We start from the raw sequence: 15,421 nt of genomic DNA on the forward strand, positions 1-15,421 counted from the left end.
AGCTGGCCCAGCCTTCGTCGGGGCTCACAACCAGGCAGGGCTGCTTTCCACCTTCCCTGTCCCCCACTCAGGACTGAGCTGGGAAGTGCAGAAAGGTCGTCCTCTGACGCTATGGCAAGACTATTTTCCCTTCACCTCAGCTAGAAAGATCAAAACAGAGGAAACCCTTGCATCCAGACCTTCTACAAGTCAAGTGGAGGAGCTCTTGGTCTTGAGCTCTAAGGCCAAGCCGGGCCAGCTCATCCCACTGCTCATGTGAACTGAAGATCGCCTGTTGATGAGGTTGTCTTATGCATGAGGGTATAGACTAGGCCTCTGTGCAACACAAGGGAACCATGAGTGGGAGGCCCTGGCTTCAGATAATGTGGATTGGATCTTCCACACCAACACTTTCACTGAAAATTTTTTGTTTTTTAAAATTTTATTTTTTCATGAAAGAGTGAGACACAGAGATGTAAGCAGAGGGAGAAACAGGCTTCCCGTGGGAAGCCTGATGCAGGACTCGATCCTAGGACCCCAGGATCACGATTCAAGCCAAAGGCAGATGCTCAACGACTGAGCCACCCAGGTGTCACATCGTTCGAAGTTTTAAAAGCTGGGTGAAAACCAAAGAATACCGAAAAAGCATCAAAAGGCCAACAAGATGGGTGGGGCAGGCAGGGAGGAGGAAAGGCCCTAATCTCTGCCTCAGATCCAGGGACGTCACAGACCTGGGGACTTCTGCCTGTTGAGAAGACGTGGTAAGGGCCTGAGCTGTGCTTTGAGAGCATTGAGGGAAGGAGCCATAAGGGAACAGGAGATGGGGTCTGGGGACGCTGGTAAAGATCCAGCACATGGACCAGGGCCCCAAAGGTTGAACTGGGAACAAACCACTCACATATTCTGCAGTGCAGCCACCATTCTGGGTGGTCTGGAAATTCTCACGCCTCAAACTTGGAGTAAGATGATCCCAGGTTGGGGATCCCTGGGTGGCGCAGCGGTTTGGCGCCTGCCTTTGGCCCAGGGCGCGATCCTGGAGACCCGGAATCAAGTCCCGCATCGGGCTCCCGGTGCATGGAGCCTGTTTCTCCCTCTGCCTGTGTCTCTGCCTCTCTCTCTCTCTCTCTCTCTCTCTCTCTGTGTGTGTGTGTGTGTGACTATCATAAATTAAAAAAAAAAAAAAAAAAAGATGATCCCAGGTTGCTAGCATCTCCAGATGCTTGGTAGAAGCCAGCAGAAATCTTGAGGAACGTAACGGCAACTACAGCAAAGGTGAATGAAGCCCCAATGAGATAAGGTGCTGCACACGAGACCAAGCAGAAGTGAGGGACAATAGATGGACCCACAGTGATTCCATCAGCTGGAACCACAGACAGAAACTGAACTTGGACATTTCAGCAGACACCAGAGACTTTGTACAAAAATGGACCTGGCACAATTGTGAAAGGACCAAGTGGAGAGTTGAGTGAAGAAAATGGGCTAAATGAAATTAGGGTGTCAGTGAACAGACGTGCCAACAGGTTCCATATGGCTGAGGGGAGCCCTCTAGAGGCAAGACCACAAGGATGAGCACTGGAATTCCATTTCCCGCAGTGGAGAATGCACAGGAGGACATGGGGAAGCTGGGCCAGCAGGTGTTCAACGAGCCCTGGGATGAGAGAAGCAGGACAACCTGAAGAAATAATATCACCATTACCTAGAACCGATGCAAGCCAATGATTCACAGATTTGGAAGACAAACAAATTACAATCAACTTGCAGTCTGTAGAAAGGCAAAAGCCAAGAGCGAATAGTGTGAAGCCACCAGAGAATGAGGGCAGTTGGCACAGAGAGGAGCCGCAGGTCAGCACTGCCATCTCCATGGTACAGAGGCCGGGCTGGGCAAAGGGAACACCACCTCCCTGCACTTGGAGGAGATAATTCCCACCCAGAATACAGTCCCAGTGAAAACAGCTTTCCAAAATGAAGGTCAAATAAAGATATTTTAAGACAAATCAAACCTGAGGCCACCACCACCAGCCAAGTCACTTAGAGTGATCTTTCATGGTAATAAAAAGAAAAAAAAAAGAGGGGCACCTGGGTGGCTCAGTGGTTGAGTGTCTGCCTTTGACTCAGATCTTGATCCTGGGGTCCTGGCATCAAGCTGCACATTAGACTTCCCACAGGGAACCTGCTTCTCCCTCTGCCTGTGTCTCCGCTTCTCTCTGTGTGTCTCTCATGAATAAATAAAATCGTTTTTAAAAAGAAAAAAGAGAATGGACTGATGAACACTGAAATTGCTAAATATGTGTGTCAATCTAAAGGAACATTGATTCCATAAAACAAAAACAATAATGTCTCATTGGCATTTAGGATTCATGGCGCGGCAGCTCAGGAGACAGGCCACAAGGGCTGGGGTGGCTACTGTCCTCGCCTTGGGCTGGAAGGTGGCCAAGTGCCTAGGGACGGTAGCCACTAGGAAGCCAGGGTTGGGTGTCTTCTCACCCGGCAGACAGAAGCACAGCATGGACCTACCAAATAGCCAGAAGGAGAAAATAAAGTCGGGGCTCAAAAGCAAGACAAGAAAAAAATACCACATGAAGCAGTCCAGATTTTTCTTGATGGGGAAGCTATGGTGCACGATACCACATTAGTGGGTACATGACGCCATGTTTGCTGAAACCCATAGAACTTTCCAGCAAAGTAAACCTTAGTACATGCAAACTGGAAGCACACATGTCATCTAGGGGGTCAGGGGACCCTAGGACCGGATGAAGATATAACCTGAGAATCTGTATTATGAATGTATGAAATATTCTCACGGAGGAGGGGCATAGATGTGGACCCCAATAACTTGGAAATGAGTGGAATCTGTAAAAGCAAAGGCGAAAGAAGCCTAGCAATGTGTGCTAGTTGATACATGTCCCATGGATGTATTGTTAATAGTTCTGATACCGCTATACACAGGTGCTAGGATTGAACAATTAATCAAATGGTGGACCTCCACGGGAAATGAGGTTTCTCACTGTTGCCACGGAGTTTCTAGATAAGCAAGGGGATGAGGCCGGGATGACCCACATAGTGATGGATTAGAAGTAGAGACATAAGTATGAACCCATGTGTGGCTTAATACAGATACAGATAGAGATATTTGTGGATGTGTGAATTGGCACACACCTCTGTCCATCTCTCAGCGCAAAGGGGGTCTTGGAGTCATGACGTTTGGTGGCATCAAGCACACCTGATGCCCAGGCCTTGGTCTCTAACACCATCTCCAATGAAGGCAACCAGAGGTCTTGGAGGGATGGCTGATGCTGGGACTGGGGCAGGAGGTATGCAAGATGAGCCCACAGCATCCCATACAGAAAGTAAGGAAGTGAAAACCCACCACGACAGAGGTGTGACAAAGGGACACAGGAGCCCCTGAAAGACATTCCAGTGGCCAAGGCTGGAATAAGGTGACCAACAAATAAAGTGATAAAGAACTTAACCAAATGTGGGATCCCTGGGTGGCGCAGTGGTTTGGCGCCTGCCTTTGGCCCAGGGCGCGATCCTGGAGACCCGGGATCGAATCCCATGTCGGGCTCCCGGTGCATGGAGCCTGCTTCTCCCTCTGCCTGTGTCTCTGCCTCTCTCTCTCTCATTCTATGTGACTATCATAAATAAATAAATAAATAAAAATTAAAAAAAAAAAAAGAACTTAACCAAATGTAAAGTAAATGCTCATGACTCTGTACTGATACAAATAAGTAACTAAAGGGAAAAATGGGTGAAAAAAGACAAACGTGTACAGAATAGTTCCAAACAACTTACATAAATATTCTGCCTAATAGGAGATGGAGTATAACTCCCTGCTCAGGTGTGGGCTGCACAGGTCTCCCTTCCAGAACACGGGTATGGGGGGTGACTTTAGAGGGGACACTGCCTCAGCCAGGTGGCCAAGGTCAACAATGAATCATGTTCACAGAATGTTCTCGAGATGATGTGATAAAAACAGCATTTTACCTCTGTTCTCTTCTCCCCAAAACTCCTAACCCCAGTCTAATCACGAGGAAAACACTCCACATGTCCCATCCTCCTCCTTGAAACTGTCAAGGTCATCAGAAACTAGGAAAGTCTGAAGAACGGTCACAGTCAGGAGGAGCTAAGGAGACAGGACAATCAAATGTAACATAGCATCCTGGATGGGATCCTGAAACAGAAAAAGGATATTAGCTAAAAACTAAAGAAATCTGAATGAAGTTTGGACTTTAGTTAATAGTAATGTATCAGTAGTGATTCACTCATTGTAACAGATATACTATACTAATGTAAGGTGTTAATGATGGGGAACTGAGTGTGTGGTATATAAGAACCCTCTTCACTGTCGTTCCAATTTTTATTATAAATCTAAATTTGTTCAAAATAAAAAGTTTATTTAGACAAGAGAGAAAATAGGATAAAGTACACACAATATGGCAGATTTAAATCCTGTTATAGAAGTAATTTTAATGAATGGAAATGGCTTAAATGCTTCAATTAAAAGTCAAAGATTGTCAGGCTGAGTCAATAAAATAAAATCTTTTGGCCTAACTACAAGGCCAAAAGATCCTGCACATGGAGGCTTCAATGTGAGCCTGCAGGGCAGCCTGACCCACCCCCTGGCACTGGGTTCCTCAGCCCACGTCCTGAGGACCTGAGGCCAAGCCCAGAAGGCCCAGGTTCCCTGGCGATCTCCTCTGAAAGGAGGTGGGGGCACAGAACCATCCTTGATGCTGAGCAGAGACTCAGACACTCCAGGGGCTGGGAGCAGCCTCACAGAGCCCAGGGTGGGTGACTCCCAGGACAGCTGCCAGGCGGGAGGAACAGCCTCTGATCCCTCACCACTTCCTGGGTCCTAGCCCTGCCTGCAGACAGTAGGGAGGCAGGGACTCAGCCCAGACTCCAGGAGACGCTGGGGTCCCAGAGTGTCATGGCAAGGGACTAGTTTTAATCAATCCCTTTTATGTGAAACACTCTGAATTCCCTGTGGGTGGGGCTGGGAGTTACCACAGACATTTATAGAACCTAAGAAAACAGAGAGATTGAAAGTCAAAGTCTGGGAAAAGATAAACTACAGACACAAGCCAGAAGAAAACTAGAGTAGCTTTATTAATAATAGGCCAGACAATTTCAGGCAGAAAGCAGCTCTAAGAGATAAAGAGGGTTAATTCATAATGATAAAAAGTAACATTTACCAGAAAAATAGAGTAATCCTAAGTATTTGTGTATCTAATAACATGGCCCCAATATATAAATAGAAAAAAATTGAGGGACACCTGGGTAGTTCAGTCAATGAAGCATCTCCCTTCAGCTCAGGTCATGATCCCAGGGTCCTGGGATTGAGTCTCGCATCAGGTTCCCTACAAGGAGCCTGCTTCTCCCTCTCCCTCCGCTGCTCCCCTTGCTTGTGCTCTCTTTTTCTCTGTGTCAAATAAGTAAATAAAATATTTTTTTTGAACACAGATTTTTTCATATTTTAACATCTCTGAAAGGAGGACTTTTTTTTTTTTAATAACTGTTGGTGTCCTAGAAGTGAGTGAGAGTTCAGTTGGCAGCATTTTATAACTTTTTGGTGGTAAATAAAGTAACAGCGTGTTATATGTTGGATTGCATTCCTCAAACATTCATATATTCAAGTCCTAACCCCCCAGGACCTTAGAATGTGACCTTATTTGGAAAGAGAGTCATTGCAGATGGAATTAATTAAGATGAGATGATGCTGGAGTAGGGGTGGTCCCCGACCCAATTAGACTGGTGCCCTCATTAGAAGGGCAAATTTGGACACAGACGGGTACACAGAGCATGTCAGGTGAAGATGAAGGCAGAGATCAGGGTGATGCTTGTACAATTTGGACAACACCAAAGATTACTGGCGAACCTCCAGGTGCTAGAGGCATGGCCCAGATTCTTACCTCAGTGCTCAGAAGGAACCTACCCTGCCCACACCTTTGTCCTGGACTCCTAACCTCCGGACTGTGAGACAATGAACTTCTATTGTTTAGGCTACCTGGTTTGGGGTTTGGGGTACTTTGTTAATGCAGTCCTAACAGACAAAGGGTGCACCTTAGGTTCAATAAAATACAATATATATAATGCCACATCTAATGAAGTATAGAATATATGTATTTTTCAAACATACAGGAAGCATTTACAAAAATTAAATATATACTGGGAAGTACAACAATTTTCAATGCATTTTAAAGGATAGAAATAATCCAAAGTATGATCTCTAATCATAATGCAGTTTTCTAGAACTCAAAAAGACTTTTGGAAATAAGGAAATATACTACTAAGCAAGCCATGGTCAAAAAAGAGACAACAGGGACGCCTGGGTAGCTCAGCAGTTGAGCACCTAGAATAAATAAATAAAATCTTTTTAAAAAAGAGACAATAAAAATAAATAAAATAAAAAGAGACAACAATGTAAATTATAAAATATTTTAAAAGTAAACAATTATACAAAATTATCTACCCACACTGATGGAATACAGTTTTTTTTTTAAATTCATTCATGAGAGACAGAGAGAGAGAGAGAGAGAGAGAGGCAGAGACACAGGCAGAGAGAGAAGCAGGCTCCATGCAGGGAGCCAGATGTGGGACTCAATCCTGGGACTCTGGGATCACGCCCTAAGCCGAAGCCTTAACCACTGAACCACCTAGGCGCTCCTGATAGAATACAGTTAAAGCTGTAGATAGAAAAAAATCTGTAGCCATAAATGCATATATTAGAAAAATTGAAAGGTTGAAAAGTAGTAAGTAACCATCTCAAGAAGTTTTTTAAAAAGAATAGTAAAGTATACTCCAAAAATGTAGAAGGATAGGGGGCCCCTGGGTGGCTCTCTCTCTCTCTCTCAAATAAATAAAATATTTTTAAAATAAATAAATAATAGGGACGTTTGGGTGGCTCAACGGTTGATAGTCTGCCTTTGGCTTCAGGGCGTGATCCTGGGTAGCCCTGGTGACGCAGCGGTTTAGCGCCGCCTGCAGCCTGGGGTGTGATCCTGGAGAACCTAAGTCCCACGTTGGCTCCCTACATGGAGCCCGCTTCTCCCTCCGCCTCTCTCTCTGTGTGTCTCTCATGAATAAATAAATAAAATCTTTTCAAAAAATAAGTGCATAATAAAATCTTTTTTTAACGATTTTATTTATTTATTCATCACACACACACACACACACACACACACACACACACAGAAGGGGCAGAGACACAGGCAGAGGGAGAAGCAGGCTCCATGCAGGGAGCCTGACGTGGGACTTGATCCCGGGTCTCCAGGATCACAGCGCTAAACCGCTGAGCCACCTGGGCTGCCCTAAATACATAATAAAATCCTAATTAAAAAACTACAATGAGGGATCCCTGGGTGGCGCAGCGGTTTGGCGCCTGCCTTTGGCCCAGGGCGCGATCCTGGAGACCCAGGATCGAATCCCACATCGGGCTCCCGGTGCATGGAGCCTGCTTCTCCCTCTGCCTGTGTCTCTGCCTCTCTCTCTCTCTGTGACTATCATAAATAAATAAAAATTTAAAAAAAATTAAAATAAAAAAAATAAAAAAAAACAGAAAACAAGTGTTGGTGAAGATGTGAAGAAATTGAAAGTCTACACTGTCCGCAAACATGTGAAATGGTAGAGCCTCTGTGGAAAACAGGGTGGTGGCAGTTTCTCAAAAAATGAAAAATAGACTTACCACATGATCCAGCATTTCCACTACTACCTATACACCAAAAGGACTAAAAGCAGGGTGTCTTTTTTTTTTTAAGATTATTTATTTGACACAAAGAGAGAGAGAGAGAGAGAGAGAGAGAACAGGCAGGGGGAGCAGCAGTGGGAGAGGGAGAAGCAGACCCTGCTGAGCAGGGAGCCCAACATAGGATCATAGCCCAACACAGGATCATGACTTGAGCCAAAGGCAGATGCTTCCACCATCTGAACCACCCAGGTGCCCCAAAGCTAAAGTTTACTTTTTAGGGATGGCTATCTAGAAGGAAAATCCATGATGCAAAACAAGGAAGTGATTACCACAGAGGTCATCACAGTGGTCACCTGTACAAGAAGTCAGAAGTTGTGATTCAGAAGAAGGACACAAGAGTGATAATAATGTCTCATTTTTGATCTGAGCAGTGGTTACTGTAAGTTCTTAAACTGAGCATTTATTCAATTTGTTATTTTTTTTTAAGATTTTTTTATTTATTTGAGAGAGAACGAGCATGAGTCAGGGCAAGAGGAGGGGCAGAGGAAGAAGCAGGCTCCCTGCAGAGTAGGGAGCTAGACACCGGACTCAATCCCAGGACCCCAGGATCATGAGAGGAAGGCAGACACTTCACCAACTGAGCCACCCAGACGCCCCTGAAATACACTTTTCAAGCACACGGGAGGCATTTACAAAAATTAAATATATACTGGAAAATAGAAGAGATCTCAGTGAATTATAGTGGCTGCTGTCATGGCACCTTGAGGATCCCTCTACTGGCCATACCCTTACTCCCAGCTCCTTTGCGATGACCCTTGATCAACAGGGGGCTGCCTTGTTGGGGAAGGTACCCACCTCCCAACCTTGGGCAGCTCGCAGTGATTGATATGCTTCAAAAGCGGGACCTATTTTGTGGGGTGACTCTTGCTCCAGAGCTCCATGGACCGGGCTGAGGCCACAGCCCCCCTAGCCCTCTCCCTGGCACACCCTGGGCCCTGGGCCCCCACAGCCCTTCTCAGAGCCCTCTCTCAGAGGAACCTTGGCCTCAGCCTCCACCTTCAGGGAGTGCCTGCAGGGAGACTGATCTAGGGTGGCTGCATTTCCCCATTTCTCTATCGCAGAGATGCTCTCCCAACTGTCAGCATGTGGGGCAGGGGCAGGGGTGAGGTTCTGCAGGGTGGGGACCCTCTCGGCCTCAGCCAGAGGAAGAGGGCCAGACAGGTATGGCTGCTGCCTGACTGGACAAACTGCTTTTGTTCCCATCTTATCATTTGCAAAGTTAGAAGCCTGGAGCTTTGCTTTGAGCTCAGAGTCAGCCTGGCTCAGAAGAGAGCCCTAAAGAGCGAGGCCTCGCTGTTTCCCCGAGGTGCCCTCCAGCCAGGCCCTTGGCCCTTGGCCCTTTGCGCTTCTGGCAGCTGCAGGCTTCCAGGGTCACCTCTCTGAGGCCTGGACCACTAGAGACAGGAATTCAGATGGAGCCGGGAAGGGTGAGGAAGGGTTTGGGACCACAAGGCAGAAGGGGAGGACAAAAGTGGACGTGTGGATCCCAAATCAACCCACTCACCAATCATCCAATCAATCCAAAGGCAAATCTGCAATCACAGGGCCGGGACAGGCCATCTTCAAAAATAAACTGCTTTATTTACAAAGGGTTGCTGTCAGGGTTCTCCTTGCTCCTCGCCGGACCTTCCTCATAGGGGTCACCCTGCTCATCCTGCCCTGGCCTCGGGTACCACCAGCTACAGCAGCTGCACAGGTACTGGAGGAAACCGGCTATGCTCCAGCGGGAGGACTTGGTCTTGGACGTGGGCGTGCTGTGGCTGCTTCCCAGGGTGCTAGGTTGTTTCTTCTGCCCCAGCTGGCACGCCCGCGAGTACAGGGGCAGCTTGCGTCTCACCCTCAAGGATCGCCGGGGCAGAGTGGCACTCTCGGCCTCTTCCTCGTCCTCCTCCTCCTTCACCTTATCCTTCCTCATGCACACATTGGCCACCTTGCTCCGCTTCTGCCTCTTGGACTGCGGCAGGCTGGGGTCTTCTTCCTTGGGGAATCCGAGAGCAAGGAATGAAGTGTGTTCTCCACTGACCCAGCCTGTTACCTACGGGACTTCGTGTCTGAGGGGGGTAGTGAGGCAGAGAGGGGCTGAGGTCAGAGGGGAGACTCAGGCCACAGGCCTTAGCAGGGCCTGCCCCCCTCAGAGGGCCAGCCCCTACTGGGTCTCTGCCCCCTCAGGCGACCTGCACCCCCCAGGCCTGTCCCCCCAGGAAGCCTGCCCCCCAGAAGACCTGCCCCCTCCCAGGGGACATTCACTGAGAAGACTGCAGGGAAGACCTCAAACTACCCCTGCACACATGCTCAGGATTAGTCTGAACTGAACTCAGCAGGAGACAGGTGGTTCTTTTCAAAGGATCCCAATGCAAATACTTCAGTTAAATACAGATTTATTCTGGGAGGCAGACACCAGCCCTCTAACTGATCTGTTGTGGAAATCCTGGCTATTCATACTTGGGGGTGATGGATATGTCTGTTATCTTGATTGTGATGGTCTCATGAGTCCCTACACATGTCAAAACGCTAAACTATGCCTTTTAAATATGAGCAGTGTATTGTGTCGGTGACTACTAACAAGAACAGAGCCAACGCTTAAGCCCTCCCTCTGATCAGGAACAGCTAGGTTCCTACACCAGGTGTGTTTCTCAGCCCAGAAATGTTGAAAGGAAAGGAAGCCATGGAGGACAGTAAAGAGAGGGCCTCAAACTGGGAGGCAGTTGTTGGGGGGCGGGAATCTGAGGTCAGACACACACCTCAGCATCTAGCATCTCTACTTCCTACTAATGTGTTCTTGGGAGAGTTATTTAACTTGCTTGTGCCTCAGTTTCTTTATCTGGAAAAACAGAGGTAATAATAGTCTCTACCTTCCAGAGCAGCATATGGTAAGTACTCAGTAAATGTAAGCCGTGTTTGTTACTACTGTTGGTGTTTTATTCTGGAAGCAGTAAACTGGAGCCATGTTTAGTGAAGATGTGAACTGGAAGGATGCAGAGAAGATACAGAAGGTCGCGGCAGGACATCCTGGGGGAGGTCAGTGAGGAAAAGTGTCCACATAGTGGTGGGGCAAGGGGCATGGGACCCCAGGGGAGGGGCCTGCAGGGTGGGAAGCACTCACACTGGTCAGCTCCTGGCTCCCCTGGTAGCCCAGATCATTAGCAAAGCTGTAGATGGATGTCAAGGATGCGTCAAAGGTGTTAAAGGACGGATTTTCTGCCCCTGGGGGTCCCCACGCTCCTTTGGTCTCCTGAGGGAGAGAAAGAGAAGTCAGGAGGGAGGGAGCAGCTCACAGCAAGGAGGACCTCAGGGTCAGCACCCTTGCTCCTGCCAATGCCCCAGCCTGCCCCCTTACTTTGCCGATGGAAGATAAAGACACATTCTCTTTCTTCTTCATGATCATAAAGTGCTGTGATCACTAATGTGATGATCCTCCAGCATGTCTGCTTCCCACCCAGCAGACTCACAATTCTTGTCCCCATGTCCTCACAGAAGTGGTTGTCATAGCAATAGGAGGGTGGGGTCCAAGAGGCACGGTCTACAGATACCCACACACATCCCCACTGCTTCACTTCTCATCAGGAGAAGGCTGGAAACAATGCCTCCCCAACCCCTACCCACCTGGGTGAGCAGAAAGAAGAGTAGACTATGGTCTACTTTTGAACATGGCCCAGACCCTCAAAGGGCATCATGACGACGTGGCAGATGCAGACTGCAGAATCTACCTTGGAATCCACATTTGGTAAGAAGCAGATAACAGTTCACCGACAACTTCGGGTGTCTGAGATTTTCGGGGGATCCAAGGACTCAGAAGAGCCCCTCAGACATCTGTGCCAAGAGATCGAGCTGCTGGGCCTCTCTCCCCATCTCTTCTCCCTCGCATGAGATGCTGCCATATGTAACCCTTCGTAAGACCCTGGATTCTCTATGAAAATCATATATGGCATTTTTTTTAAAGATTTTATTTTTTTATTTTTTTATTTTTATTTTATTTTATTTATTTTTTTAAAGATTTTATTTCTTCATGAGAGACCCACACACACAGAAAGAGAGGCAGAGAGAGAAGCAGGCCCATGCAGGGAGCCTGATGCGGGACTTGATCCCAGGTCTCCAGGATCACGCCCTGGGCCAAAGGCAGGCGCTCAACCGCTGAGCCACCAGGGCGTCCCGATTTTATCGCCCAGGGATCCCCATAGATGGCATTTTGAAGAAAACTGAATATGGACTGCATCAGCAAATAGTGTATTGGGGCAGCCCAGGTGGCTCAGCGTTTAGCGCCACCTTTAGCCCAGGGCATAATCCTGGAGATCCAGGATTGAGTCCAACTTCAGGCTCCCTGCATGGAGCCTGCTTCTCCCTCTGCCTGTGTCTCTGCCTCTCTCTCTCTCTCTCTGTGTGTGTGTGTCTCTCATGAATAAATAAATAAGTTCTTTAAAAAAAAAGAAAGAAAAGAAAATAATGTATTATGTTAATGTTGAACTTCATGGGTATAATAATGTTTTTGTAGTTATGGAAGAGAATGTTCTTGTTCTTGGCCAGCCCTGGGCCATGCCTGGGGAGGTGGCCTAAGACATTCTTTAAGATTTCTGCTCACCCCAGTCCCAGTCCAGTTGGCAGAACTGAGGAATGCCCTCGAGTAGCAAGGAAGAAGTGAAGTGCCCCATGGCTCCAGGAGGTGGAACATAGAAGGGGAAGGAGAAGAGGCCCTGTGCCTACAGAGCGTCTGGGTAAGGCTGGGAGGGTGTGGCTAGGCTCCCATGGAACCCACACCTGAAAGCAGACAGGATTGAATGTCTTAGTGGATGCCAGAAAGGAGAAATATTGATAACCAGAGGACATCTGGTGGCTCAGTCAGTTAAGCGACCAACTCTTGATTTCAGCTCAGGTCATGATCTCAGGGTCGTGAGATGGAGCTCCTCGTCGGGATCCACACTCAGCAGGGAGTCTGCTTGAGTTTCTCTCTTTCTCCCTCTGCCCCTCCTTTTCTCTCTCCCTCCCTCTAAAATAATTAAGTAAAATCTTTTTTAATTTTTATTTTTTTTTTATTTTTTTTTAAAGATTTTTTATTTATTCATGATAGACACATAGAGAGAGAGGTGGAGACACAGGTAGAGGGAGAAGCAGGCTCCATGCAGGGAGCCCGACGTGGGACTCGATCCCGCGACTCCAGGATCGCGCCCTGGGCCAAAGGCAGGCGCCAAACCGCTGAGCCACCCAGGGATCCCCTAATTTTTATTTTTTTAAAGATTTATTTATTCATTCATGAGAGACACAGAGAGAGGGAGAGAGAGGCAGAGACACAGGCAGAGGGAGAAGCAGGCCCCACACAGGGAGCCTGACGCGGGACTGGATCCCGGGACTCCAGGATCATGCCCTGGGCCGAAGGCAGGCGCTAACCCACTGAGCCACCCAGGGATCCCAGTAAAATCTTTTTTAAAAATCTGGTTAGGGATCCCTGGGTAGCTCAGCGGTTTAGCGCCTGCCTTCGGCCCAGGGCATGATCCTGGAGTCCCGGGATCCAGTCCTGCATCAGGCTCCCTGTGTGGGGCCTGCTTCTCCCTCTGTCTGTGTCTCTGCCTCTCTCTCCCTCTCTCTCTCTCTGTGTGTGTGTCTCATGAATAAATAAATAAAATATTTTTAAAAATCTGATTATTACTAAGGACTTCCCATAGCTAAGAGAAATTAAAAAAAAAAGTATTGATAACCAAGCCCCATGCCTCTGGCACATCAGGAGCCCTCTAGAAAATTAGAGGCACCTCTGGAGAAGATGGCTAGGGAGTCCCTGCTCCTCTATGGAGAAGTCTGGAAACAGAAACTAGATTTGATTACAGAAAAATAAAATAGTTAACATTTCTTGGCCATCTAAATTTGCATCTGGACATTTATAGTCACTATTTCAGTACTTGATTTTTCTTTTTTTAAAAAAGATTTTATTTATTTATTCATGAGAGAGACAGAGAGAGAAGCAGAGACACAGGCAAAGGGCAAAGCAGGCTCCATGCAAGGAGCCCGACGCAGGACTCGATCTCGGGTCTCCAGGGTCACCCCCTGGGCTGAAGGTGGCGCTAAACCGCTGAGCCACCCAGGCTGCCCATTGATTTGTTTTTCACTGAGAATATAAGTATGCATTATTTGTGTAAAGTGAGTTTATTGCATGATTCCACTTACATGAAGCACCTAGAGTCATCAAATTCCTAGAAACAGGAAGTAGAGTAGTGGTTGCCAGGACTGGTGGGGAACAAGAATGAGCATTAATGTTTAATAGGTATGGAGTTTCAATTCAAAAGGTTGAAAATTTTCTGGAGATAGATGGTGATGATGATTGTATAACAATGCCATTGTACTTAAGGCTACCAAACTGTACACTTTAAATGGTTAAAATGGCAAATTCCATTTACACATATACTTATCACAAAAAAATTAATCTAAAAAAGAAAAATGGATACTCAATGTATCCATGAATGAACAAGGGACTTGACTGGAATGGGCAGAGGCAGAAGGGTCAGTGTATAAAGGGGCAAAGTAAGGATGGAGAGACACTTCTCTCCTGAATCCAGAGTGACTATTGGTAGGGTACTTTGTGCACTGAAGATGTATTCCTTTTGTGTGCAGCTGAGTCTGAGGCACAGGAACATCCACACTTCATATCTTTCAAAGTCTGGAGATATTGCTATGAAAACAATGCTTTGGGGATCCCTGGGTGGCGCAGCGGTTTGGCGCCTGCCTTTGGCCCAGGGCGCGATCCTGGAGACCCGGGATCGAATCCCACATCGGGCTCCTGTTGCATGGAGCCTGCTTCTCCCTCTGCCTGTGTCTCTGCCTCTCTCTCTCTCTGTGTGACTATCCTAAGTAAATAAAAATTATTAAAAAAAAAAAAGAAAAAAAAAGAAAAAAAAAAGAAAACAATGCTTTGGAAAGGAGTAAAGGGACACCTGGGTGGCTCAGTTGGTTAAGCGTCTACCTTTGGCTCAGGTCATGATCCCGGGGTGCTGGGATTGAGTCCTGCATCTGGCTCCCTTCTCAGGTGGGAGTCTGCTCCTCCTTCTCCTTCTGTGCCCCCACACCCCAGCTCGTGTTCTCTGTCTTGCTTACTCTCTCTCAAATAAATAAATAAAATCTAAAAGGGGGGGGCACTTGAGTGGCTCAGTGGTTGAGCATCTGCCTTTGGCTCAGGGCATGATCCCAGGGTCCTGGGATCGAGTCGCGCATTGGGCTCCCTGCTGGGCGCCTGCTTCTCCCTCTGCCTATGTCTGCATGTCTCTCTGTGTCTTTCATGAATAAACAAACAAATAAATAAAATCAATCTAAAAAAAGAAATAAAAACTCCCACCATCAGCAGTATTTCTTGAGCACCCCCTTTGTGCTCAGCATCACTGTAGGACCTTTAGATAAGTGTACACTGGAGAAATAGCATCTAATCATTAAGGTGGCTTTTTCAGGGCAGAAACTGGGAAAAAACATAGTAAACTCCAATGCTACACCAGAGCAATGTAGTCTGGCAAAGCCATGGTAGGCTTCCCAGGGGGGATGAGACTGGGACAGGGACCTGAACGCTGGGCTGGATGTGAATAAGAAGAGAGTAGTCGCTTGGAGGGTGTGTGTAGAGGAGTTGTCACTCTGAGCAAATGCAAAACAGACAACCCGTCCTCAGGGAGCTCTAGTGTGTGAGGTTGGGAATGCAGGGCACGCTAAAACAAATACGGGAAATGTGTA

This window comes from Nyctereutes procyonoides, unplaced genomic scaffold, assembly GCF_905146905.1.
Source record: "Nyctereutes procyonoides isolate TBG_1078 unplaced genomic scaffold, NYPRO_anot_genome, whole genome shotgun sequence".
NCBI lineage: Eukaryota > Metazoa > Chordata > Mammalia > Carnivora > Canidae > Nyctereutes > Nyctereutes procyonoides.